We start from the raw sequence: 26314 nt of genomic DNA, 5'->3' as shown, positions 1-26314 counted from the left end.
CCTGTGAGATCAGTTGCAGGCTTAAAGACAGAATGTTTGACACTTCTATGTTGTGTTTTCACAGGTTTAACATAATGGCACTATTTCGTCTATTAGCTACCATTACAGTACCAGAATCAAATAGCAGTGAATTATAAGAAATGGAAAACACTGTAAATTTTAGGAGGACACCTGTCACTGGTTACATATGAAATTTTATCAGTGGTCTGGTCCTCTGAGAACTCCAACACTAGCTAAAACAACTTGCTAGAAAAATAATGAGGAGATTGGTTTACATCCTTTACATTACAGAGGCAAGCAGATCTAAAGGTAAGGCTCTAGTATACCGCGGGGGGGGGCACGGAAATCGAAGTTCTGTGAGCAGACGAACCAAGACAGCCTGGTCTCACAGGAGTCTGTGTTTTATGACTGGGATTTTCTAGTGCCTAACAAGGTGTGACTTCCAGCTGAAGGTTTTCTAATAGTTAGGGCATTTGTAATGTCTCCCTTCTGCACAGATTCTCTCACTTTTGGTAATAAACATGCTCCCACCATAAACTCTTTTCAGCAGGGGCATTAATAAAGGGTTTTTTTTTCTCTATCCAGATGCTTGGGTAGAAATGTGCACAAAATTATCATCTTTGACGCCTCTAGCTTTTTGTCAAATAACATAGCTGAAATTAGGCAAATAGTTAAAAAGTTAACACTGGAGAGCAGATATTTGCAGGGAAAGCAAAAGATGGTAAGTTTTCTTTCCTTCTGAAGCCATGCTAAGCTATAGTAGGCAAAGGTTCTGCTGGTTTCTTCCATTAGTAAATCTCAGATCATTTACAAAGAGAAGTATTTATACTGGCATTTAGGTATAGGTCTATGATCCTAGGATCTAGACCTCTGAAGCCAGCTGAAAACAGTGGAACATAATCAAATTCTAGATCTAATGATGTGACTAAGGACTGTCTCCTTCAGTGCAGATGTCTCTCAAACTTGCTTTTTGAGCTGCCTTCTGCAGACCTCAGTGCAAGCTCAAGCTGAGAGAACACAGATTTAAAAAAAAAAAAAGAGCCATGCAGCACTCCACCCACAGCATTGCAAACCTTGCAAAATTGCCTAAGTTAGCAGGTCAGCCAAGGAGCTGGAGTTACTCTGACAGGCCTTCAGGGCTGCCTCTATTTGGTAAAGAGCCTCAGCAACCTCTGGAATAAGCCATGCTGGAAAGGCACAAGAGTCGTTTAAAATTGTCTTAGACCTCCTATTCATGGGCCAGATTTGCTGTTCAACCCTACAAAGAAGCTCTCCCAGCGTATCTTTTGCTCGTGTTGAGTAGTCTGAAGCAGTATTTGGTTTATTTATCTATTGGATGAGAACCAATCCCAAGGCCCTCACCACACTGCTAATTAATTCCTTTCCCATGAGAAGAAAATTATTTTTTTCCTTATTTTTAACAGCCTTCAAACAATGTGAGGGTCTTTCTGGCTGCAAGGTAATTACAGAGCTACTGCTCACCTAAATCCTCTCACCATTTGCGCAGAACATTTTTAGTATGCACTACATCCTTGTCTTCCTTTAAATGTTTCTGTAATTAAAGGCAATGCTGCCAAAAAGATGTTCCAAGTTGAATAAAAAAAATATTTATTTGCATGAATAAACTGGCTAATTACTTGGACAATCTCACACGTATTTTTCCCATAAGTTATGCTTAGGCATAGGAAAAAGTAACCATCAACTCAGGCATGGAGAAGGGAAAAAAAAAAAAAATATCAGTGTTAAAGCACAGCCATTAATTTAAACTTCATACACAACTCTTCTCTGAAAAAAAGCAAGTGTAAAGAGATTCATTGTAAACACACATCCCTGCACATGCATAGACAGTTACTGCAAGATTGCAACTCAACTGCTCAATACAACTGAAAACATGCTCATGTGCAGATGCGCTCTTTGAAAAAAAAATTAAAAAAATCAAACAAACAGATTCAGACTGTGCCATTAAGCCACTCATCAGCCCCAACAAGAATTCCTGGGTGCTGTTATGCTCTGTAGCTTCCACTGTATCACTTCAGAGACGTGGGGAACTCTCATTTCTACAAGCAAACAACTCTGCAGGCTGGTGTTATTAGAACAGTCATACAGCTTCATCTCCTTCTATCACATTTACTTATCATGAATTATTCAGCTACATTTTGATTTAGAGAAATCCAAACTCGGACAGGGGACCAGAGAGAGCAGGCAGGGGCTTCCATTAAACAAGGCTGTTAAGGTATTATTTGGAACAGTAATAGTGTCCTGCCCCTTACATGCAAAGGTACCTGCTTCTTTTACATGCCCTAGGTCAAGTCCAAAACACAGAAGAAATGCAAAAACATTAGCCCTGCTTATGCAAGCCAGAAGTTATACCGACTCCTTGACATTCAATTATGTTTTAATGCGTAACTTCAAATGAGTCATTTCATCCTACCACCTGGTTTCCAGACCCTTCAACCCCACTTCGTCTGCTTAAGGAGCTCTTCTTGTTCATCTGAATGTTTTGGGTACTAATTGGCAATGAATTTCCCTTCCACTGCTTTTCATTCTGTGTTTTCTTGGTGGTCCTTCATCTAAGTCCATTCAAAGACAGTTCTGCTTGCCAGGTACTGAATGCCCTTGAGCTGTGTTACATCACCCACAACTGCAAACAGTTTGCAGTGATCTCTCTTGGCCCAACTTTAATAAGAATGCTGTAGAAAGGGTTGGTGATTCTGCTTTGGATTTTAGTGTTTGTGTTACTCATGTTTCTGTAAAACTGCATATGGGTCAAAAAAACACCACTGAACTAGATTTATAACCTTTATATGGGAAGTTCATCTTCACTGAGATATGATTCCTGCTATGCCTGAACTCAGCTGCAAAGCACCCCATCAAGGCCTCAAGCCCTAAACCAGTAAATATTTATTTCAAAAAATATTTGCTTCTGTAGTAAATATCAATTAAGCAATAGGGTGTGCAGCCACATACCTTCACCTTTCCATACTTGTGGTCCAAAAAATATAGCAAGGAAAGCCTTTTTTCCTCCAAAAGCCTAGACTTAATTGCTGCTGAGAGCAGTACCTAACATCTCAGAGCAACATGGAAAAAGGACATCACAATAATAAAAAAGGCAAAGAGAGACAGTATTGTCTGAGGCAACTGAAAAAAACCCACCAAAATCCCCCAAAAAAACAAAAAAATGGACTGCTGAGTGTTCACGGTAGAATCTTAGCCACAATTCATGTCAGGCATTAACAAGCTCAGGAAAGTCATCCACACGCTATGACAAAAGAATAAGGCCCAACTAACACCAACAAGGCTGCAGAAATGAAATAAAGGCAAAACTTAGACAAATACCTCAAGCTTTTAAAAAATGAAAATGGCTCGAGGAAACAATCTCTGATAATAGCAATGCTATACTTACTCATTTGAGCCTTTTAGCTGCTAGATAATGCAGTGAAAATTCTTACACAAAATGTGCCCACCATGCTTTTTGAAAGGAAAAAAATTATGCCAGTAATGACTTTGGAAAACTTACATCAGCTATTTGGTCATAGGATGATCAGAACATAATTTTTCAGACAGACTTAACTTCAACAATAAGCTTAACCCTGCTTAAATTTCTGAGAGAATTGTACTGTGAAATTATGAGAAAAAAAGAAATAGGGAAAAGAGATGACAGTTCGGGCATTACCATTCCAGAAGACAGTAAAAGGTTTAAACCTGTGATCAAGTCAGTATTGTTTGTTCCAAATATGGTAGCACATCAAGAAGGTCTGGTGCTCTACCTGCGAGATCTCTGTGTAGACTCTTTTAGCCAATACTTAATATATTATGTCTCATAAAAATCATGTACAGTTTGCTTATGCTACATAGCAAAAGAAAAACAAATACAGAAACCTGGTTCCCCTTAGATTGTTATCTGTATTAAATAATGGCCAAATGCTCTGCTGGCTTAATTCCAATAAGTTCAATGGAGTCATGCCAGGAAAGAATTTGGCCCTAAGCATTTAATGAGCCTGTTACTTGAACGATTAGGGGCCAGATCCTCCTCTGGTATAAGCTGGTATTTCATTGGCTTCCATGGAACTACGCCAACTCACAATAGCTGAGGATCTAGACTTACAAGTAAGTAAAGTTACTTTTGCCCTAACAACTATGTGTGGCTCATATCCTCATATATGTTCAACTTGTCAAATATTCTTGCAAAGATCAAGCCTGGCCTACAAGCCTTCCTCTCCGAAAAAGCTCAAGTGGCAATTTCTTTGGTTCTTATGAATCAGTTTAACAACATGGGATTCTCCTTCTCTCCTAAGCTTTAAAGTAAGGATTCTGCCAAATTCATACTCTTAGGTCATTTAGTTTGGCTCTGACTATCACAAAATCACATTAATGCAAAAATTATTTCATGTTAATTTCTCAAATATGTAGAAGTCATAAGCTATTTTTACAATTTACATCTATAAATCTTTGTCGTCTTTAAGAGAATATCATCCTGCCTTACAACAATGCTGCAAAGCAAAACTAATAATGTAGAAAGCTCACGCTCATTCTCTGATGAAGGGTTATTATTCTGCATGCAATGACATTCAAAAGCAATCTTCTGCTTCTTTTTCCTGTTACTAAGTACAGATCAACTTCAGTATGTTTCTCAATTTTGCTCATGATTATGAACATTCTAAATCATTAGTGCAAAAGCTAACTCCAGTCAAAGGCTTTAAATTAACAATTGCAAAATACAATAAGCATCCTTCATCCTTTCTTCCATCTGAGCTGTCTGATTTAATACAAGTATGACATTTCTGATCCTTCAGAATATGCTGGAAAGCAAAGAGCTGGACTATCAGCTGATGTAAGTCAGCTTAGCCCCATTAAAGTTGATTTACACCTCTAAGGGCTAAAATCATTTTTTGACTAAACCATGTCAAAGATTTTGGATAACATCACATTAGTAACATCTTTGAGCATTGTAATGGGACTGAATTCACGACTAGTTCTTCTGCCAGATTTCTGCTTTAGGGTGGGGATTCTAGGCAAAAAACAAGCGACCCCTCTTCAAGTTTCAAGAGAAGAACAGAAATAGAACAGCATTACATTTAAATTATTTAGGAAGACTAGAAAATTCTCAGTAACTGAGAGGCAACACACTGACTAAACACATAACCAAACTTAAAGGATTCACCATCTGAAGAGTCCATAAAGTTCTAGGCACAATATATTGTATTGGTTGATTGAGAATATCTCATATAATCATTTTAATCACTCCAAAATATGCTGATGGAAACTCTGGATAAGAATTGTCATAGCGTCTTCACTTAATTGAAGATTTTTCTGAAATGTATGAAGGAAATATGCAAACAGTGCATTTATGTAATAGGAATGGTTGGCAATATAGCATTAGGGCACTCTAGGGCATGTTTTATTGGTTCATTAAATCTTGCCTCAGGTGTGTTCTACCACTCGAGGCAAGTATTAATGGACCAATAAAAAAGACCCTGGGGTGTTTTAATGCTGTAATACTATGGCTGTCTACATTTAAATTAATTTTTTAGATAGCTTTTAAAAATAATTTTCCTTGGTATTTAATATATCCTTCTACTGTTTAAAAGTTTGTAGTAGAAAGATGAAATGGCTAGAAAACAAAGACAGAAAAGTCTATTGTCTAATAAAAATATAAGTACTGTCTGAATAGTTAAAAACTAACCTCTTCTACCTCAGATGCCTCCCTCATTTTTCAGACTTTCACTTTCTCTTGTTTTCTGATTCACTCTCCATCATAAAACCACTATGAAAGGCAGCTATGCAGACCTGATTTTTCTGCCTTATTTGAATCCATCAGAATCAAGTTGTTCTTCAAAGCAGCTTGTTTTCAACAAACTTAAAACTTAGGCTTACTTCCCTAGACAGCCGCTAAATGAAACAAGAATCTTGTCAGTTTTACTACAGAAGGACAAGCTGACAGTCTGTAAGGAAAAACTGCAAGACCAGTTTCAGCCAGCAGCAGACACAGAACAGGAAAGCATAGATCTTGGAGACAGACTGTTTTGGGGAGGAAGAAAAGGGAGGGCAATAGCCAGCTTAAATTATTAAATACCCTGTTTCACAATTTCTGTAAGAAAGAGTATCTCCCCCCATTTCAGAACAACAAAAAAACTGAAATCTCAAGAAATTTCCTTCAGGTGCACTGGGGCTTTTGCCAACACACTGATATCAGTCAGTAGACACAACCATGCTACAGAAAACAAGCTGAGTAGGAACGGCTAACCTAAGGATAATAAACTAAAAATATAAGGCATGAAGACAGGCATCATTTTCGAAATCTACATGCCTGTTTGATTAGAGGAAAGTGACATCATACACAAGTGTCTTGTGGCACTTCCTTCCCCTAGAAAGTGTTTTGTAAAAGCAATGAGACTCCAGTTCAACTTTTTTTTTTTAAGTAATCATTATAATTTCCAGTGCTGCAAGTGAGGTTGCAGAGTTGACAGTAGAGACTGGTTATAGAAGACTAGTGGTGAAGGCCTTGTTGAGAACAAGAAAAATTTGCATGGATTCAGCTGCAGCTGGAGTAAAACTTCCTGGGAAGCTAGTCACATACTGTCTGACAAATTCTGCTCATACTGGAAGTTCATATTTCTTTCCTTAAAGTGACTATAAATGACTGAAAGCTGTTGAGGGGACATGTATGTGTCCCACTCAGAGCATTGCCCTGTATCCCGAGAGATCACTTACATGCACAATGATTGCTGACGGGGTAAACTATTCCCAAAATCAGCTTGACAGCATTTAAGAAACACTTCATGTGGATATGTCCAGCTATAAAAAGTGCTAGTTACTGGCTCAGTGATCTCCTTAGTTATACAACACCAAGTGCATATTCTTTCACTTACTAGACAACAAGAATTTCACCATCATTTTAGGACCAGAATGTGTCACTGTCTCATACACTGAATACTACCTTCCTAGAACTTCCACTGAAATTCATGGCACCACACACACTAGTCAATATGAATGGCATATAAGGATGTCCCTTAAACCGCAATGAGACTGGGTCCTACAGGAAACCCTTATTCATCCCCCCCAAATTAGGTACCAATCCTGCTATGTAGGTTAAGTGGATTAGCCAAGAGATGAGCTGATGACGCACTATGTCCCCTCATTCTCACACAACTGATTTAGTAGGTATTTTTAATGGCTCTTTATCTTCTTGTATGCAAGCTGTGTTCTAACAATATATAGAAGCATAAACAACAAAATCCAAAATCTTCCAGGATTCTCCTGTGTCAGCCACTGACCAATGGTTGTCTCCAGTCTGGCTCCAAAGCAGATATACTGTTTTTCTTGCAACAAGAGAAGAGTCTTTCTAAATTATTAGTTAGTAGCAAGGCCAACCTGCCAAGTCTCCTCAGCCTACAAAGAAACCGATTGCGTCACTATTCTAGTGCATGAAAATTAACAATTCCAGGACTGGATGCATCTCCAAGTTGATTTCTACATCCAGAGGCATAAATATTTCCCAAATAATGACCAAGATGCTTTGTGCAATCCATATGTAATTACCCAGGCATTACAGATACATAGGTATTACAACCTATGATACATAGGTATTATCAACTTTGTAAGATATCAGCATTGCTTATTGTACATGAAGTGTTTCTGAAAGGAAATGCAGTACAACTGCCTTTTTTAAATTCTGCTATCTAAATCCACCAAGAGATCCCACCTAGAGCTGTATTTCTAGTGCAACCACTTGAATTCACATTAGATTTATCTCTCCCTATAAAAGCACAATTCATTAAACAGACTGATAAAACTGGTCTGTTTAAACTAAGGCAATTTTATCACAGTCATTTCAATTATTTAACACTGCTTTCTTAAATCAGTACTTAAAGCTTTCCTTTGACAAGTATTCTTTTAAATAAATGAACTGTAATTTAAACAATGAGAAAATAATGACCTAGAACAATATATACAATTAGGGAGATATTTTGCAAATATAAATGCTTAGTATTTTTTTAAAAGTGATACACAATGTCTCAGGCAATGAACACTTACATACTGAAGTGGCTTTCACAGTTGATAGTGAGATCACCCAAAGAACTTCTAACCCAAAGAGTAACTCCTAATCCCAAATTTTGACAAGGTTTTACCACAAGGACACTGTTGGACAATTTAAGATTGTCCAACCCAATCTGCCCAATTCTCAGCATAGGACAAAAATTATGGGAACATTACACTGTTGCCATGAAGCCAATGACATATTTTAACAGAGCTCTGCATTGAGCTGTAGCGGACTATATGAATTTGAAGCAGGGTAACAGTCAAAGGTTATAAACCAAGTTTGACAGAAGGCAAGCAAAACTGGTATGACTTCTTCAAACACTCTTGTGTGCTTCTGGTAAACTTTTTTGGTTTTTTTCATCTAGTTAGAAAAGGTTTCTTAAACAGAAGACCTGCCCAAGGACTGCATAATTCCATTTTTTATATCATACAACTTTACTGAAATCACTGAAAAATCTTAAGTGTGAATTTTCAAAGACCTACTATCAAAGGGACCACTACATTAGCTTTCGAATGATCTGGACTTACTTTCCCAATATTACCTTTATTCCAGCTAATACCTCCACCCTGATGGCTTTTAAAACAAGTTCTAGATCTTCACAGGACATAAGCCACAGACCTAATTTGGTTAACTCCACATCAATGACAACAAAATGAAACATGCATTCCAGTTTTAAGACTACCTGCAGTGAAGCTAGGTAAGACCCCCAAATCAATTTTACCCACTCCTTATTGAAGAAATTCCCTATACTGAATTCACTATCACACATACCTCCAATGAAATGCTGAATCAAATTTTAGCCACAAGAGAAAGACGTTGCACAATCTCCATCCTAAAAAAGGAAGTTTCCTATTACTCGTGTATAGCTAAGCATTCAGCATGCTATAACAATTCAAATTTAAGCTTTTCTTGTTCAAAACCAGAGCAATTAGCCTTCAGGTTATTTCAAAGGGAGCAACAGCCTTCATCCAGCCCTGAAGAAAGGAGATGGTTTTGCAACACTGCCCCTCTGGACCAAGTACTGAAATTTTCCTACTTTGTCATCCTTATCAGTAGCACTCCTGTATTTGGGAAAAACACTGCAAGCCCTGATAAGTAATATACAATGATACATTACATGTACACAGGTACCATACTAATTACTTTTGCCTGACCATACTTGTTCACATATTGCCATACTTGGCTTGAAGTTTATCATCGTGCTACAACTTTGTGTTGTCTAACATTATGCCTAATTCTGAAAGATAGTGAGCACTATTCAGCCCCCAGGATATCATGTAGATAACAAACTTCGTAATACATAAACATCTGGTTGCATCAAGCTCAGATTTTAAACCTGAGTCAAAATTGTGGCTTAATGCAAGAACAGAAGCCTGCTTTCATGGAAGAAAATTAGCAAAATCATCTCTATGCTTGGTCATGTCATAGTATTATATAGACACCCACTGCAACCATTACTGAAGCATACTAACATTTTACTACCCCAGGAGCTTGGCTGAAGTTAGTGGACCTGCTCCTGCAGTAGTATACCGCTCAGCCTGAGCAAGGCTGGGAGAATCTGATCCTCACTGACATTCAGACCATCACTATCATTACCATTGTCAGATGTGAAAGTGGACTGCTTCTATCATTGATTGCCTTTTGAAGCTTAGAAAGAGGAACCATTTGACATAAATGAATTCCAAAATTTTCAGACTTTTCAGCTCCAATTATTCTGAACACAAACTTGCAATTCCTTTTCAAACCACAAAGTTTGTAATATTGACAAGAGATGCATAAATAGTGCTGAGATTAGAAAGAAAGAGTATTAGTGTGTTTTAGCTTATACATACCAGTCCTACACCATCAGTTGGTGACACAGCCTTTGAAAAATAAACAGATTTATGCAATTGCTACATGGACCTCCTGTGCAGTATAAATACATATTCTGCTAAATATAAAAACAGCATGCACACACAAAAATATACATGCACTAAGGATTAGTTATAGAGGAGCTAACAGAAAGACAATGCCTCCTGGGTTTACTGAGCAAATGTAATTTCTCTAATGAACCTTTTTTTTTTAATCCCTGATAGCTTTAGACCCAGGCAATAATGTAGAAGTTTTAGTAAGAGAAAGTAGTACAGTGGCAATGCCATGAAAGAGAGAATTGATCCCAAACAAATGAATATTAAATAGTCAGACATCAAAAGAAAGCACACAATTGTTGCTTCAGGAAGGCGGGGAAAAAAGTCACACCATTTTCAATAGTCATCAGTAGCCAAAAAACAACACAAAACCACCATTAGTGTTTACTGATGATAACTAGATATGCTTCTGTTAGTATTCCAGAGCCAGCCCTGCCATAGTAATGTTTATTATTACTCTTTGTAGCTGTAGGCAGCCAGAGGCTCACTGTGTCTATCCCTTTCTCATCATTTTAAAATGATTAATCTTTAGACAATGATCTGCTGATACTATTAATCTTAGTCTTGAACTTCTTTGTTGTTCTTGCCCAGTAATGAGCAGTACCACAAAATATGCCTTGCCTTCAAAAACAACAGGGACCTGATTTGTTGGGATTCTACACTTTGAGTAATTTTTCACTGCAGCACACTAAGATGTAAAATGGGAACCTAGGTGAGACAGCCTTATTCTCTACATCACTGCCCCATTTTTATACCAAGCCAATTCCATTTATGTTAATATAATTATAGCTGCTGCCAGAGTAGAAAACTACAGTGTCAGGGTTTCACATGCACTCCATGACACAGATGGCGGTGCAGGGCAATAGTGTATCAAAAAATGTATTCATCTTCTTTGTATTACACAAAAAGAGAGAATCTTTCTCTGACAAGGGGTCATTTCATTTCCCTTGTTTTAAAACAATCTTTTCTAGAAATAAGAAAAACAAATATTCCTCACTCCACAAAACATTGACAACAAGTAATTTTTATCTGCATCTTCCAGAAAAAAAAAAATAAATCTTATTCTTAGCAGAAATTTAAGCCTACTAAAAATTGAAAAACTTTTCTTTTTTTCATATAGAACATTTTCATTAAAATCAAAATTCGCTGGAAAATCCAGTTCTCCAGACAGCAATACTGTTCCACCCTGGTTAGCCTGGGTCTAGCAGGGGACTATTCACGCAGATAAAAACAACTATATTGCTTCCAAATCCAAGCTTTTTCCATGAGCTAGTGTAGTGCTCCTCCTCAGAACTGCTGGTGATGCAGTGTTAATACATTTAAGCTGGTGCATGGCAAAACTATTAACTGTTTTTCTTCTATTCAGTATATCTCAGCTCCTTAGAGTTCCAGGCAATGGAGAACTGAATGTAACAATCTGTATGTCAGATAGGCATAGATCATCTTCAGTACATTCAATTCAACACAAACTTTGGAAAAAAAAAAAATTATACCAAGGTAATGAAACTTTAATGGCAGCAAACAAAACTTTCAAAACGTACAGTTGGGGGAAGTATTACCATTTTCACTATTCAATTTCAGAACACCCTTCACAACCCCTCTCCCCAAACAGTGTGAATTTCCCTTTATAACTTTTTGGTTGGATCCACTCTTTCACATTTAGGTAAATTCTCATACCATGCCACCCACACAGATGCTACATACTTTTTCTTATGAGTAAAGTCAATCCCATTCAAATACATGTATGCCAATGATTTTTTTTTCTCTCTCACCTCACCAGCAATCACACACCTGCTGGGGAAATGTGAAAAGGAAAAACTAATGTGCTGAGAAGAAAATATTTAGAGGAGTCACACTTACTTGACTTTTCCCAAATATTGTAAATGAAGACTCCTGCTTCCCCAATTAGGCAGACTGGATAAAATCTTGGAGCAAAGTTTTCTCTTTGTCACTCTTATTGCCCATTTAATCAGTAGAACATAGAAGAATTGCCTAAGAGCAGAACCTGTACCAAATTTGTCCCACAGACTCCATCCTGTAGAAAGTTAATTCTGCACTCTATCTGTAGCTTCAAAACAAGCCAATAATCTACCATATGTTCAGTTATGTCTGCTCTAATGAACACCAAAAACCAGTTTTCCATGCTCTCTGAATCATCTGTCTTTTGGGGTAAAAGCTTCCATGCTAAGTCTTTACCAAAAGTTGAAATATTTTAACATTTGATTAAATTCCCTTCAGAAATTTAATATTTGTGGGAAAGTAAGATAAAAAGCATTCCAAATTGGTAAGAGAAAATATAACCATATTTTTGACCACAGCTAGAATGACTGAAGCTGAGAATGTTTAAACTAACTGCATGACAGTAGAATTTACATATGCATAGGTATTTCCACCTCACTTACAAGAATTTGCAAGGAACACAAAGAATTCCAAGCCATACGGAAGACTGCAAAAGAAAACCAAACATAACAAACCAACAAAAAAGTCAAAACTGCTCTAGTTCTGTACTTAAATAATTACATACAATTTCTGCATAGACATAAAGGATACTAATGGGATCTTATTCTACTCCCATTAAATTTTATGGCAAAATTCCCATTCACTTTAACACAAGATAGCAGTAAGGAAGAAAAAGAAGATGGGCCTTGAGAGAAAACAGAATTCAGTCTTTCTAAATGCAGATTTCACTGCTGGCTCTGCAACAAATTATCTGTGCAATCTGTAACTAAAATACTCAAAGCCTGATTCAGCCCGCTGGTGTACAATCTGGAGTTGAGGTTTGTAAGGAGTTCCCTTTCTACGTACATACAAGGGTCAGAAGGAAGAAGCTGAATGGTGGAAGAAACAGACATCCATATTTCTCTGCAAAGTGCAAAAGAATTGTAAGTGATTTCCCATGTTCCTCCTACCTCCATTCATTTGGAGATCCAACACAGCTGGGCTTCATTCCTTACAAAGTACTTCCTGGTGCTCTTTGGGTTATCCAAAAGAAGTAGAGGTAATTCCTGTGGCAGAATGGGCATGGGACCACATAGCTTCTAATTTCCCTGTCCCTGTTTCCCATCTGTGAAGGGAGGGGATACCTTGCAATTGTACTGCAATGGAGAACTGACAAAATTAAGCCTAACTACAGATAAATAAAGCAATGGTCAAATTTTGAAAACTTGACATAGTAAACATAATAGGCTACAGAAGCAACAATTCAGCTGTTTTGTGGACATCTTGCCCCAATATGCTTGGTTTTCCTCTGTAAAATGTAAAGCTACCTTATCATGTGATATAATTGCATAATACTTGAAACATAGTTCTTTCCTTTTTTTTCCCCCCCTTTCTTGACATTCATTTTTAACACCAGAATATTTACTTTGCATTTAATAAATATTTAACATATGGTACAAAAATAAAATCTCTTGAGAAGGTATTTTCAAGGTTTTTAATCAAAAGAATCCAAACCTGAAAAACCTCACATATATATAATTAGGTTCCCATCAGTGGAGTTTCTTGAATGAATACAATCAAGCTTGCACATGATTCTTTACAGTTTAGTGGCCTAGAAGAATTGAGAGGAAAGACAAGAAGAAATAAAAAGTTGGAGCATTAAAAAAAGTAAAAACAAAGAAAAAAACAACACAGATGACAAACAGAGGGAACATCAGAAAAAACAATCAGCCACTCCACTGCAGCAAAGGAGCTATCCAGCAAAATCTGACCAAAGACCTTGTTTCCAAGTTTTGTTTTTATTTTTAGACCCTATTAAAACATTTCTAAAATATGCAAGCAATGACTTTGAAAAGCAGTAATTGTGATATTAAATTTTATTGAAATTTCCTGGGCACTGATTTGTGTACAGGCTCTTATACCAAGTTCCCACGAAGCCGTAAAACGTTTAAAATACTGTCTGTGCAAATGCAAAATTTATGAATTCACACATCTCTGGTTGATTTATGTGAAATAATAATGCACTATTTAATGCTTAAACATGGCTAGGAGCAATGCTAGGCTATCAAGATGTACAATGAAATAATAGATTTATAAGACGGATAACCTTCCTGCCTAGAGAAGCTTGTTTAAAGGTGTTGTACAGATATATTAAACTATATGTAATTTTATACTAACTTAATGCTGTAGGCCTATACTGCAAGCAGTAAAAGATTACTGCCACAGTATTTGCAATAATAAAATGATCTGGCTATTCAACATAAGGTATCAGAGGAGTGAAAAAAAATTCTTTATGATTTCAAACTTTTTACTCCTCTCTTTTGATGTAATTTAAACATCTAACTGCTATCTTTGCATTTCACAGCATACTGTCATCAATTCTCATATGAGCTATCAAAATTACTTTTGTTTCACCCTCCAAGGGCAAGTCTTTCTCTCTGTCACTAAACAACAACATATTTGATGATTTTCACATTGAAATAAAAGGAACTTTATGTGGGTCATGGTGCCTCTTTCAGGAACAGACTTCTGCTGAGGTAGAAACTACCACTGTGACCTTGTTGTGAGTGGGTAGCTTCCATCAGCTATGTATTCCTGGCAAAGGTAGCAGAATCTAGCCCTTAGGTTGACAAGCAGCATGCAGTATTGCATAAAGACTCACAATATTGACAGACATTAACTGGACTACTTGTAGAAGACAATGTTAAAAACAAAGACTTAGTATCACGTATTTAAGAACTTGTATTATTAATTCAATGACAGATATCCTCTCACATACTCACATGCTGGAGCAGCACCCAGGGACCCTACACAGCATATCCTTCTATGTTTATGTTTTTTACTCAGAAGAGTTCGTAGTTTGTCTGTTTGTTTTTTAATTTAGTACTAAACAAAAGGCTTTTAAATAAAAGGCCCTTTTAGGCAACTTTCACAGTGTCAGGGTATTTTCACAGAAATTTTGAATAGGACTCTATCCTTGGAAAGAAACTCATATTAGAATTCAACAACAAACAATCCTTCCTATAGTTTTCTTTTTTGTTTTTTTTTCTTTCTTCAGTCTTAGTCCTGCTTATAAATTGTTCTTGACTAGATTAATTTTTTCAATAAACTGTATATTATTCAAAGATGTTTGGCTCATATTTTCAGAATTTTAGTGTGTGGATTTCTCATGAACCATTCACAAAAGTAGTAAGAACTCAGGCCAAGTCATAGAGACCTTACTCAAGCTGCTAAGTTTTTAGTTATTCAAGTGGTTTTGCTTAAGTCAATCAATAAAAAGAAGATTAAACAGAGTGCAAGCACACCTGATGGCAATTTTATTTAGTAGGCACAAAAATGACCACATTTTTCTTAGTATATATGTTGCCGAGATTACCACAGAGTGTATCCTGCTCCTGTTTGATCCTCTCAGGCCACGAGAGCACTCAGAGTCCACACTGAAAATGTTCAAGTGACTCTAGGTTTTGATATGCAACTACTGGCTTATAAACATGAATGAAAAGCAAACTGGTCCAAATCCAGTACAAGACATAAGCAGCTAGCACAAAACCCAGACAGAACAAAGGCGCTCCATTATAAAATTAAGTTGAAATGTCTTCCCACTGTCGTGGTTTAACCCCAGCCAGCAACTAAGCTCCGCGCAGCCGCTTGCTCACTTCCCCCCCACCCAGTGGGATGGGGGAGAGAATCGGGGGAAAAAAGTAAAACTCATGGGTTAAGAACAGTTTAATGGAATGGAAAGGAAGAAACTAATAATGATTATAATAATAATAATAAAATGACAATAATAAAAGGCTTGGAATATACAAACCAAGTGATACACAATGCAATTGCTCACCACTCACTGACTGATGCCCAGTTAGTTCCCGAGCAGCGATCCTCCCCAGGCCAACTCCCCCCAGTTTATATACTGGATGTGATGTCACATGGTATGGAATACCCCTTTGGCCAGTTTGGGTCAGCTGTCCTGGCTGTGTTCCCTCCCAACTTCTTGTGCCCCTCCAGCCTTCTTGCTGGCTGGGCATAAGAAACTGAAATATCCTTGGCTTAGTCTAAACATTACTTAGCAACAACTGAAAACATCAGTGTGTTATCAACATTCCTTTCATACTGAATCCAAAACACAACACTATACCAGCTACTAAAAAGAAAACTAATTCTACCCTAGCCAAAACCAGGACACGCACTCAACCAGTTAATTAGCTAAACCCAGTAAAGCCATCCTGTTGGCTTTGAAGTTCCCCAGACAACTGTAGTTCTCCTTCTGCAGATGGACAGGTCAGTCTGAGCAAGGCAATGTTTATGTTATACCTGAGCCAGCTGAGATGCATGAATTGGGCAGTTCTCCAGTTATCAACTTCAGGAGAGTTCCAGAAAGTAAGGATAGGATGCATCTTTTCTAATTTTAAACATTCACAATGCAGATGTCTGCTCATGAGCCAGCCAATGGTAGTTCTAGGTTTGATCTATCTCATATTTAAGATGAAGGTCAAGATGAATCATATCCTAGAGATGCCCATTTCCTTACATTGACTAAGAGCAGAAACTACAGTGTCAGGTTCAGAGTTCTGCACTGTAGTCTAAAGACAAGATTAATTCTACCCTAGGCTCTTAAGACAAAGAGTTTAGACTTTGGTGAATACTTTCCTTCATTCAATCTTAATGTGATTTAATAAAGAATATAGAAGCTGTATGATGAGTTTGTTATACAGAATAATTGGAGGTAATGGTGTCCCCGGGGTCTCTTTCTCCAGGAAAGGAGGGAAGCAAACCAGAACTCATTGCAGAGATTTCCCCTAACTCAGTGACTATACTGGGCATCTGAATTTGGGCACACTATTACACACTCCCATTCTCCTCTGAGCTGGCAAAACTGCTACCTCCTACATGAAAGGGGAAGAAGAGCCTCTCTATTCTCTGGGGCCAGCATGCAGGACACAATTGATTCTCACTTATATTAAATTGTTCTTTGATGATGTTCTACATTTTCAAAGTATCCTAGAGACTTCCAACTAAACCTTTTAACACCCTAATGAGACAGGGGAATTGCTGTTCTGCCTCCTTGTAAATGAAGGAACTGAAAGACAGATATCACAGTCTATGCATTTAAAACCATTTGCTAAATTTGAGTAATTCAGTATCTGGATTCTCATTTTGGGACTCCCAAAGCATAACTTTGAAAGGTAATCAGTACCCACTGCTCTGAGCTCAACAAGAGCTGAGATCATTCACCTCCTGTGAAAATCATGCTGAAGACCTTTCAATGCAGGCACGCAAGAAGCAGAGCACACAAAATAGTGAGCCCTTTTGAACATGTTTTTCTGAATTACTGGCTTAAAAAAAACCAAAAAAACAACCAAAATAGACATCTGCTAGCCACTCTAACATTAACAGCACAGAAAGAGAAGCAAATACTGTTGGAGCATATAAATCATATATCTCCATGTTGCATAACTACTTAAGCATGTTAGCTTCAGATTCCATTATTTATCACAGTTCCCTATTTTAAACACAAATGAAAAACTCACACAACCATAAATACTCCAGTTTACTTGCTTTTTTTTTTTTGTATTTATTCCATTCTCAGCAGTGGTTAGCATATAACAAACGTTCTATGAGGAAAGAAGTTTGTTTTGTGCTAATGACACTTTTAATAGCCATTTAAACCCAGATGAAGTAGAGTGTAGACAGTTTTATATACATCTAGGCGTGGAGCCTTCTTTCTAAGCAGCAAAACTGCTTTGGCAAAGTTTAGAAAGAAGTTAAGTCCAAACTATATAACATTTTACTTCCACAAATGTTAGCCACAGCTGAAGAATGTTTCCTCCATTTTCAGAACCTGAGAAAATATTATTTTAAGCCAGTGTGGTACTGAGTATTTATAGCTATATGTGCTGCAAAGGCACAAAAATGATGGTGAAGGGAGGTGATGGTTACAGAGGCTTCATGAATCATGGTGTCTCATCAGGTCAAAATGTATTCTACAGCTCCCCACTTGGGAAAAAAGCAACTTGAAAAAGAGAGGCAAAATAACCCTACTGTGAACACAGCTACTCTCTCCATCCTTAATTTCCATGCTAATCCAGCCACTTTTTACTTCTCCAATAAATACAGACAACTTTGACTCTAAATCCTCCATTACCTACATTTGCAAAAATGTCAGATAAAAGTTGCAACTGGAGTTCTGCAGTCAGCAAGGAGAAATACAAGAATAACTATATATTAACATATGTGTATTTAACAACTACAATTACAGGCATTTAGAGCAAAATCCTCTCTTCCATTAACTAGAGATTTGCCACCAAGATTTGATGCAGGATACACAATGAAACTTGCCTTAGGTAACCACAGGAGGACCAAAAAATTCCACTAGCTTCATCCAAGGTCATTTTTAACTAAGTTGTAGCAAAATTACTGTGAAAACTTCCAAAGTAGATAATAAAAATTATTCCATATGGGCATACTCTCTGAGGAGGAGAAGAATTATATAATACCAAATAATAAACTGTGATACAATACACCACAAAGTGAGGCACTTCTACATTCTATCATGCTCTCTAGTTTTATAGTATCCAGCTAATACAATAACAGATTAGTTCACCATTAAAAGTACAGAATTTGTCTGCAAGTGTACTGTGGATGCTCTTCAATGAACAATCAAAAACATTGTAAAATACTATAAATGTAATAGAAGAGTAAAAATGTGAATTAAATATAGCATTAGAAGATGAGAAACATTCCAATTTAGATGCTGAAAATATCTTGCAAAATCCAAATATAACATGAAAACAAGTACACCTCAACTCAATCAGTTTTCTCACAATCACTTATACAGTCTTAATACTTTTTAGGAAAAGACTGCATATTTCTGTGAGAAAGAAATGCTAGAAAGGAATGTTTGTTAAATATGTAAATCACCAGGAAAAGAAAATAACTACAAAATAAGATTAATCATGAAATTTTTTTTTCCAATGTGATAGGAACTGAAAACGGAATATACATCAGTGAAGGGAAAAAGACCACACCTCAACCCAAGGTCACCACTCTGGGTATTCTCATAAACAAATACCATCATTTGAACAATCCAACAAGCTACCTATTGCACACAAGGTGTGCTGTTCTATCCAGTACCTTTATTAAAGCAAAACTTCCCAAGACTTTCTTAAAGAAATTAATATTGAGTAGCTGCTACGTGCCAATACTACTAATATACAAATATTCTAAATATTCTAAGTTGTTCTAGGAGACACTGAGTACATATTTCAGCATACAGTTGAACATATGCCATATTAACACTGTGAGAAACCGCTGTAGCTATGAAGTAAATGTTACAGTATATATTATGTCTTTATTTAGACAAATATATATTTATTACTTCTTGATTAATCTTTTTCCCCAAAATTGTATTCCTGCATCAGAACGCATCACATATCAAATTCTAAAAAAAAAAAACAAAAAAAAAATCCAAAACCCAAAAAACACCCAAACCAAAAAAACCTAATTCTGATTTCTATTAGTCTCACGTAAATCCAAAGTTTTTATTGTCAGTTCGAGCCATTTTTAGTTAAGTCCCTCAAAACTGTTTTTATTCCCATATGTATAACTAAAAAAAATTAGCTGAACTTTCTAAGAAAATGCTCCGTTAGGCTATGACTAAGCATGTAAAGTTTCAGAGCCCAGGAGGGAATTTTCTGCAAAATTACAAGCAATTGAACATTTCCACTACAATTAATCGTGTGCCCTAGGAAATGTACATCTCAGACAATTAAATTTTATCCTGCTTATGCTCAGTACAACATTTGCAATTGGTCATAACCTTTCCTTGACTCCATTTTCTTAAAGTGGATGGTCCTCCTAAGAGTGTTTCTATGTCACTTTATAATGTTATGTCTATCAGTATGTTTAACATTTTTACAACTAGGTGCTTAAAGCTATACTTCTGCAGCCATGTTTAAGAACCTAAGAGTAATTTTATTCCCCTGAATGCCAGGCATTACAGCTCCAGTTGACCCCAGTAAATGTACATGGGAGATCTAGTCAGTACAACTAAAAAATTAAATTTCTCTTAAAATAAGTTTGATAATTTTGATATACTATGAATAACATCTGACACTGAATGACAAAACCTCAGTCCAAAGACTATTTATTAATGGAATTTGGGATGTTTTGATGCAATGAATGCAATGGCAGAATCTTATCAGCCAAGAACCTGCTCTACCTGCTTTCAGTTCAGAGATGTTGACCCTACAAAACAGTAGATTGGTCAAATTATGCACTTGAGTGTTGATCGCCTCTTATCATTACCAGCAGTTTTAAATTAGCTGAGGCAAACTAGTAAACAGAAGCCTGAAAACAAAATTAAAAACACAAGACACCTTGACACACACAAATGCATTCCAGTGTCATCCAAAACGATAAACCTTGCTGTCCTCAGGGCACAAGTGTACAAGGGCTTCTGCAACTCATCTCAGACCAAAGTGGCATCCTGACAAGTGAATAATCTCAATGAAACTCAACAAGTAAAGACCAGTTCAAAGCTGATTTTTTTTTTTTTTTAACAAAGTTACCTTGGTATTTAGGCACTAGCATTACTTAAGCTGCAGATTAAAGCTAGAAAGCTTGCAAAATACTCCATCATGGCATGTTTCATTTCCCAGGTGACAGAATCATTTTGCAGAGAGTCAGCGTGTTGGGAAAAAGAGTAAGGAAACAATACTGTATCCTTCTGCCTCTCTGCATGTCACATCCTCCCTCAACATGGGAAAAACTGACTTGTGAATTCATTCTCCCTCCACCCATCTACTTGCACAAAAGGGGCTATAACAATCTCAGGCAGCTGATGGAAGCCTAAGAATCATACATGGTGGTGTTCTGCCTGCCAATCTCATAACTGCAGGAACAGGATGGAGGTTCCCTGTGTTGAAACCCAAGCAAAGTAAATGAGATTCCAATATCTTTTAAAAATAATGTTTGTATGCTGAGGGAAAATACAATTCTTGTCCCTTTCCAATTGCTGAAACCCAGTATCTGTAATTATCTACAAGGAGGTTTCTATGCAGTGAAAAGGAATTACTTGTTTCTGGCAGCAAGATTCCCATGCTTAAAACCCCTAACTGTACTTTCTGTTCTCTACAATCTGTAAATCCTCTGGATGTGTGGACTAGTTGTGTAACAAAAACTGCATTAATACACACCCTGGATGACTCAACCTATCATATTCTTTTTTTTTTTCCATTCATGGCATTTCTCAAAGACACTACTACTGAAAATGATATTATTTTAGTGGTGCATAAACAAGGTAGATGGAAGCTCTTAACATGCAAAGCAATCAAGTTAACAAGCCAATAATAAACAACAGGTTTTTTGGTTGTTTTTTTTTTCTGGTAGTAAATGCAGAACACAATAAGCTCAATGTGATTTACAAGGTGTTAATAAACCCTAAGGTAAATAAATATCTTTATGATTCTGAAGGAGTCCTAAGATGGCTAGGCAGTCTTAGATTTGTAGCTACTTGCAATGCAGGAATAAAAACAAAAGCAAAAAAGTTTTTAAGTGCAGTCACAGAAGTGGCTGATACAGTGAGATGGTTCCCTCTTCTGGCCAAAACTGGAGGAGACTAAACTCTGATTTTACTTTTTTAATTGAAATCGGATAATCTGTAATAAAAACATCAGTCTATTTTACTTTACAACAAATTCATCTAAATATTTTTACAATATATTTTCAAAAATTAGTCCAGAGATGAGGTAATTTTCAGAAAACTCTTTAGTGAAGGTCATATATCTGGTCTGTGGAACTTCATGTCTAGATTACCTTACTGATAAGCAAATATTAGCATAGGTCTCTAACATGTCTCCAACTCACTGTTCTCATAATGAATATGCACTCTTCAAAAGAAAGAAAGTGTAAAAAACAGCTAAAGCTAAACTGAAAGATTATTTAATAGCATATTAAAATAAAATTAAATTTAAAAAAAGTCATTCCCTTGTTGACCCTGACTAACCTTGTAATTTCCAACAATGCTCTAATCCAAACACCTGCTGGTATCTATGGCAGTGCAAGCTCAATAATGACAAATGTAAAAAAAAAAAAAAAAAAAAAAAAAAAAAAAAAAAGCCCTACACCAGAATATCTCCTTTCTACATATTCCACCTGAGAACGTAACTACACCACTAACAGTGCCAGTGCTCATTCAAGAGCATATATTATCTTTTTACCACAAGGTAAATACAAAAATAATATATGAATTTGTACCAAGCAGGCAGAAAATACCACGCTGAACTGAAAGACTGACTCCTAGGGCAATCAGTAAAAAAAATTTAAATTAATAATACATTTTAGAGTTGAATACATAATTGTCTGCATTTATATGGTCACAGGCTATTTTGGACCCCATCCAAGGATATAATATCAGCAAAATAAACAATGTAGAAACCAGAGAAGATGCAAGAACTATGGAGAGTCATTTGTGATAAAATACCAAAGAAAGAAACTCATCTTCAGAATCACCACAATATCTTACAACAGTGTTAAAGCTGCTTGAGAGATCGTTCAGAGCACAACTGGTAACAGTTAACCACAGGAACACAATGCACAAGAACACATACATACATCTAGCGAAACAGTGGACAAAGAAACAACAAAGAAACAGTGGAAAACCTGCAATAAAACACTTCTTCATTAACTCCTATCAAATGAAGGGAAAATGGAAATGACACGACTTCCACAGGACCCAAAGTTTTATTCCGATTCTAAAGCTCTAAGAGATAATGAAGAATTTGGGAATGATGCTAACAGTAAGGTTCTTCTATTGAAATGCACACAGAAGCAAGGATAGACATAAAACAGTGTATTCGATGCTTCACATTAGTTTGTTATAAGCAGACTAAGTTCAGCCATTTGCCTAGTTTGAACAACATCTACTTATCTCTGGGCACTATTTCTCCCACATTCATTCCTCATTTTGAATTGAACCCTGGAGAAATTCCCCTAAATCCAATTTTTTTGGCAATCCCAACTACTGTAATACATTCCTGACAAAAGCCAACATTTCGTTTGGGAGCTGAAACAATGTGCTTTCCAAACTGATACTTTTCTGGGACATTATATTGCCTCTCCTAGGAGACTGGCAGCTGCTCATTCACTGAAAATCCTATCAGCCCTAACTGCTGATAAACAACAAACAATAAAGAACAATAGAGAGATTTCACTGTGTAGCACACATCACTCAAGCCAAAGAGTTACCTGGTTAATGATGACAAATTGGGGAAGGACATGATAAAATATTCTGTTCTTTTGTGCTTTAGGACTTAAGCTTTGTTAGATTTTGGTATGAACTCACAGCACCAAAGTTCTTCATAAAAACATCCTTTCCCCCTCCCCCAAGTTGATGTGGCCAAATAATTCTGAATTCCTTTAATACCTCATGTTTTTCCTTCACTTGCCTCACTTCATTTATTATTCAGACACTGAATCTACTACCTCTGGTTCATATCCTGCTTTTTTTTGTTCAGGGAAAATCATGGCAAGTAAATCAAAGCTTAGTGTTAAAACAGTAACAAAACCAAGAGTTAAAAGCAAATAGAGCATACCATTTTGGCTCCTCAGCAGCCTGCAGAGAACTTGGAAGCAAGAACATGGATGGAGAAAAGGAAGATTTTGAATAAGGTGCAATCTTGTGTGCACACAGCAGGAAAACATTAAGTTGCCAGTGAAATAATTCCATAAAAAACTGTAGTAAAAAAGAACAAGTCTTGCTTAGAATGAAGAGCTACATCTACAGTAGTAAATAGGTCACGGCCAAAGCACAGGATCAAGTACTATCCTAGAATCATCTATAATACCTAGCTGCTGCATGTTGTCCACTATGGCATCATGCCATGCCAAGTAGCACTCTCCCAAACAACACCCAGACTTGCTCTGAGGGCCAACACAGCACAGGGGCTCCTCTCAATACACAGTGTGGATAAGGGCAGCCTGTTCTGGGGGAAGGCAGGCAAGGAAGGGATAAGAATGAGTTTACCTTTAAGGACACAAACTATTAATTTGCCTTTGTAACTCCGCCTTCTCTGCATTACTTTGCTCAGGCACATTTTACGTGCAACTCAGAAGTATAAAACACTTTTTTTATTGGCCAACACACAAAAAAGACAGCTAGGACAAATGAGCTACTACACTAAGCATTAATATGGTCACTGTCCTTCATAATGTACCTCAATAATGAGTATTTTCCAGCTAGGCAGGCATCAGCCAGATGGGGAAAGGTTAGTCTCTGTTGCTCCTTGGAATGGTTGCTCCTTGATGTTGTCAAGTTCCTACCTGCCAACTCCATTTTTTTCTATTTTTCCATGTTGGTGGTTTCCCTCTTGAATCCCTGACACCTTTTAACTAAATCCAGTTCAGCTATCTTGCTTCTCTCTGCAATTTTACCTTGCCTGTTTTGTGCAGCTCTAGTTTAGGCACTTTCTCACAACTCAATTTTTCTCTAGAGTCTGAGCCAAAGTCACACTGCCTTATCAATGCTGAACCTTGGAGGAAGGTAATGCCTAAGAAGAGGGTTACACTTTCAGGTCAAGAGAATGACCCTTCTTCCAATTTACTGACAAATACAAACATAGCCAATGAGCCCTGAGTACTGTTATATGGGACCACTACACCTTGGTATAGAGTGGAGGCCACAGGCACCATCTCTTACAACATCCTAGAGGGACAAGTCCAAATTAATCTGTATAAGAACAAACTTCCCTGCCTTGAATCTATCCCCTCCAGTCTGTCTACAAAATAAATAAAATAAAATTGGGGAAAAAAAAAAGTTTCCTACCACAGCAGGATATTGCTACTATCCGAGTATCTTGTTTTCAAAATAAGTTTTCAGGAAAAGAAATAATTTCATGAAGCAGACTGATCTTAAAAGAGCTGAATTTTCTGACATAAAAGTGTTCAGTTGCAGTTTTTCTCAACCAGTTCTGCCACAAGCACTCACAGGGGTGCTGTGAATGCTAATTTATTAATGTTTATATCAGCAAATTATTTAAAAGATCCTTAGTTACAACTGTTTCTGGAATATTAAAGTACTGCCACTCTCAATAAGAACAGTAGCTTATATGTCACTATTTTTTTACCTTGGAAAAAAAATTAAGTCAAGAGAAAAAAGAAAAAAACCACTCCACTTGGCTTTCCATAACAATTTTGTCCTGGAAGTTCAAGGCAATCAGTAATTTGATAAAAATAAAATCATTTTTCATTGAAAAAGTTATGAAATATTCAGAAACATTAGAAATAAAATATATTTTGCAGGTGAAAGTTATGTTACAGGCCAAAATGGGACTTAAATGATACTTAGTTTTATGTTTCGCCTGCATTGAATTACAGTGAATTTTAATGTTAGAATGATCTAACGTTAAATGGTTTTCCTTAAACACATGCTATTTATACAGCACCAAGATTTTCTTATAATGGCAAGCTTTTCAAAATACACCTTTTTGGAATAAATCTGTAAATAAAATGCTACTTTACTTTTTGCGTAAGCGTGACTTCAATACTTGTTATATAAAAGAATGACAGACAAAGTTTTTTACAGAGCACAGAGAATCAGTGTTTTGAATACTACAACAAGCTTCTGTAAATTTCCTTTCTCTCGGATTATTTGCTTACTGAATCTTCACTTCCCCCAACAATGCTCACATTAATAATGCTAACATTACTACATGATATACAATCTTTCCCCACTCACAGAGTCCAGCTGAATAAAGAGGAATTAAGAGAATATTTCTGCCAACTTCAACAATGATAAGCAGTACATGAAAGCAAGGCATTTACTTGACAAAAATAAAGGCAAGAAAGTGATAGTTAGCAAAAGCAAGTATGGGCAAACTGAACCTCAAATTTCTAAATTTCTAAATGTGTGAGGAACATTACATAAATTACTATCAGGTTGTTTATACCCTTCTGTACCTAGTTTATAGGATTTTCTTGGCACAGGAAAAATAGTCAACCAGACTACATTAACGTTGATAATGCCATTTCCCCAAATAAACACAGAATTTTATTACCATAACTGAAATAAGAACAACAAATCCAAAAGATAAAATTTCACACTTGAACAACCTGAAATTTTCACATGCTACCCTCAAGCAATATTTCCAATATTTACTTTATTTTTTAAACTAGTAACAGTCAGGTTTTAGTATGTGAGGATTTTAGCATTGTTTTAGGCAGGTCTTATGAGCAGAAGGCTCAAAACTTGAGTCACATGAGTAGAAATTTCTGGGAAAGATAAAAACACGGTATTTAGATCCACCTCCATAACCTAAAAAAGCAGCTTCTTAAGAAAAGACTTTATCAATCAATATTTACTCTGAAATATGTTACTAATAATTCTTTTAAACAGCCATGACATTACTTGTCCCTTATATGTTACATACATCAG

The sequence above is a fragment of the Haliaeetus albicilla genome, chromosome 21, assembly GCF_947461875.1.
Source record: "Haliaeetus albicilla chromosome 21, bHalAlb1.1, whole genome shotgun sequence".
Taxonomy (NCBI): Eukaryota; Metazoa; Chordata; class Aves; order Accipitriformes; family Accipitridae; genus Haliaeetus; species Haliaeetus albicilla.
This window is presented reverse-complemented; position numbering follows the sequence as displayed.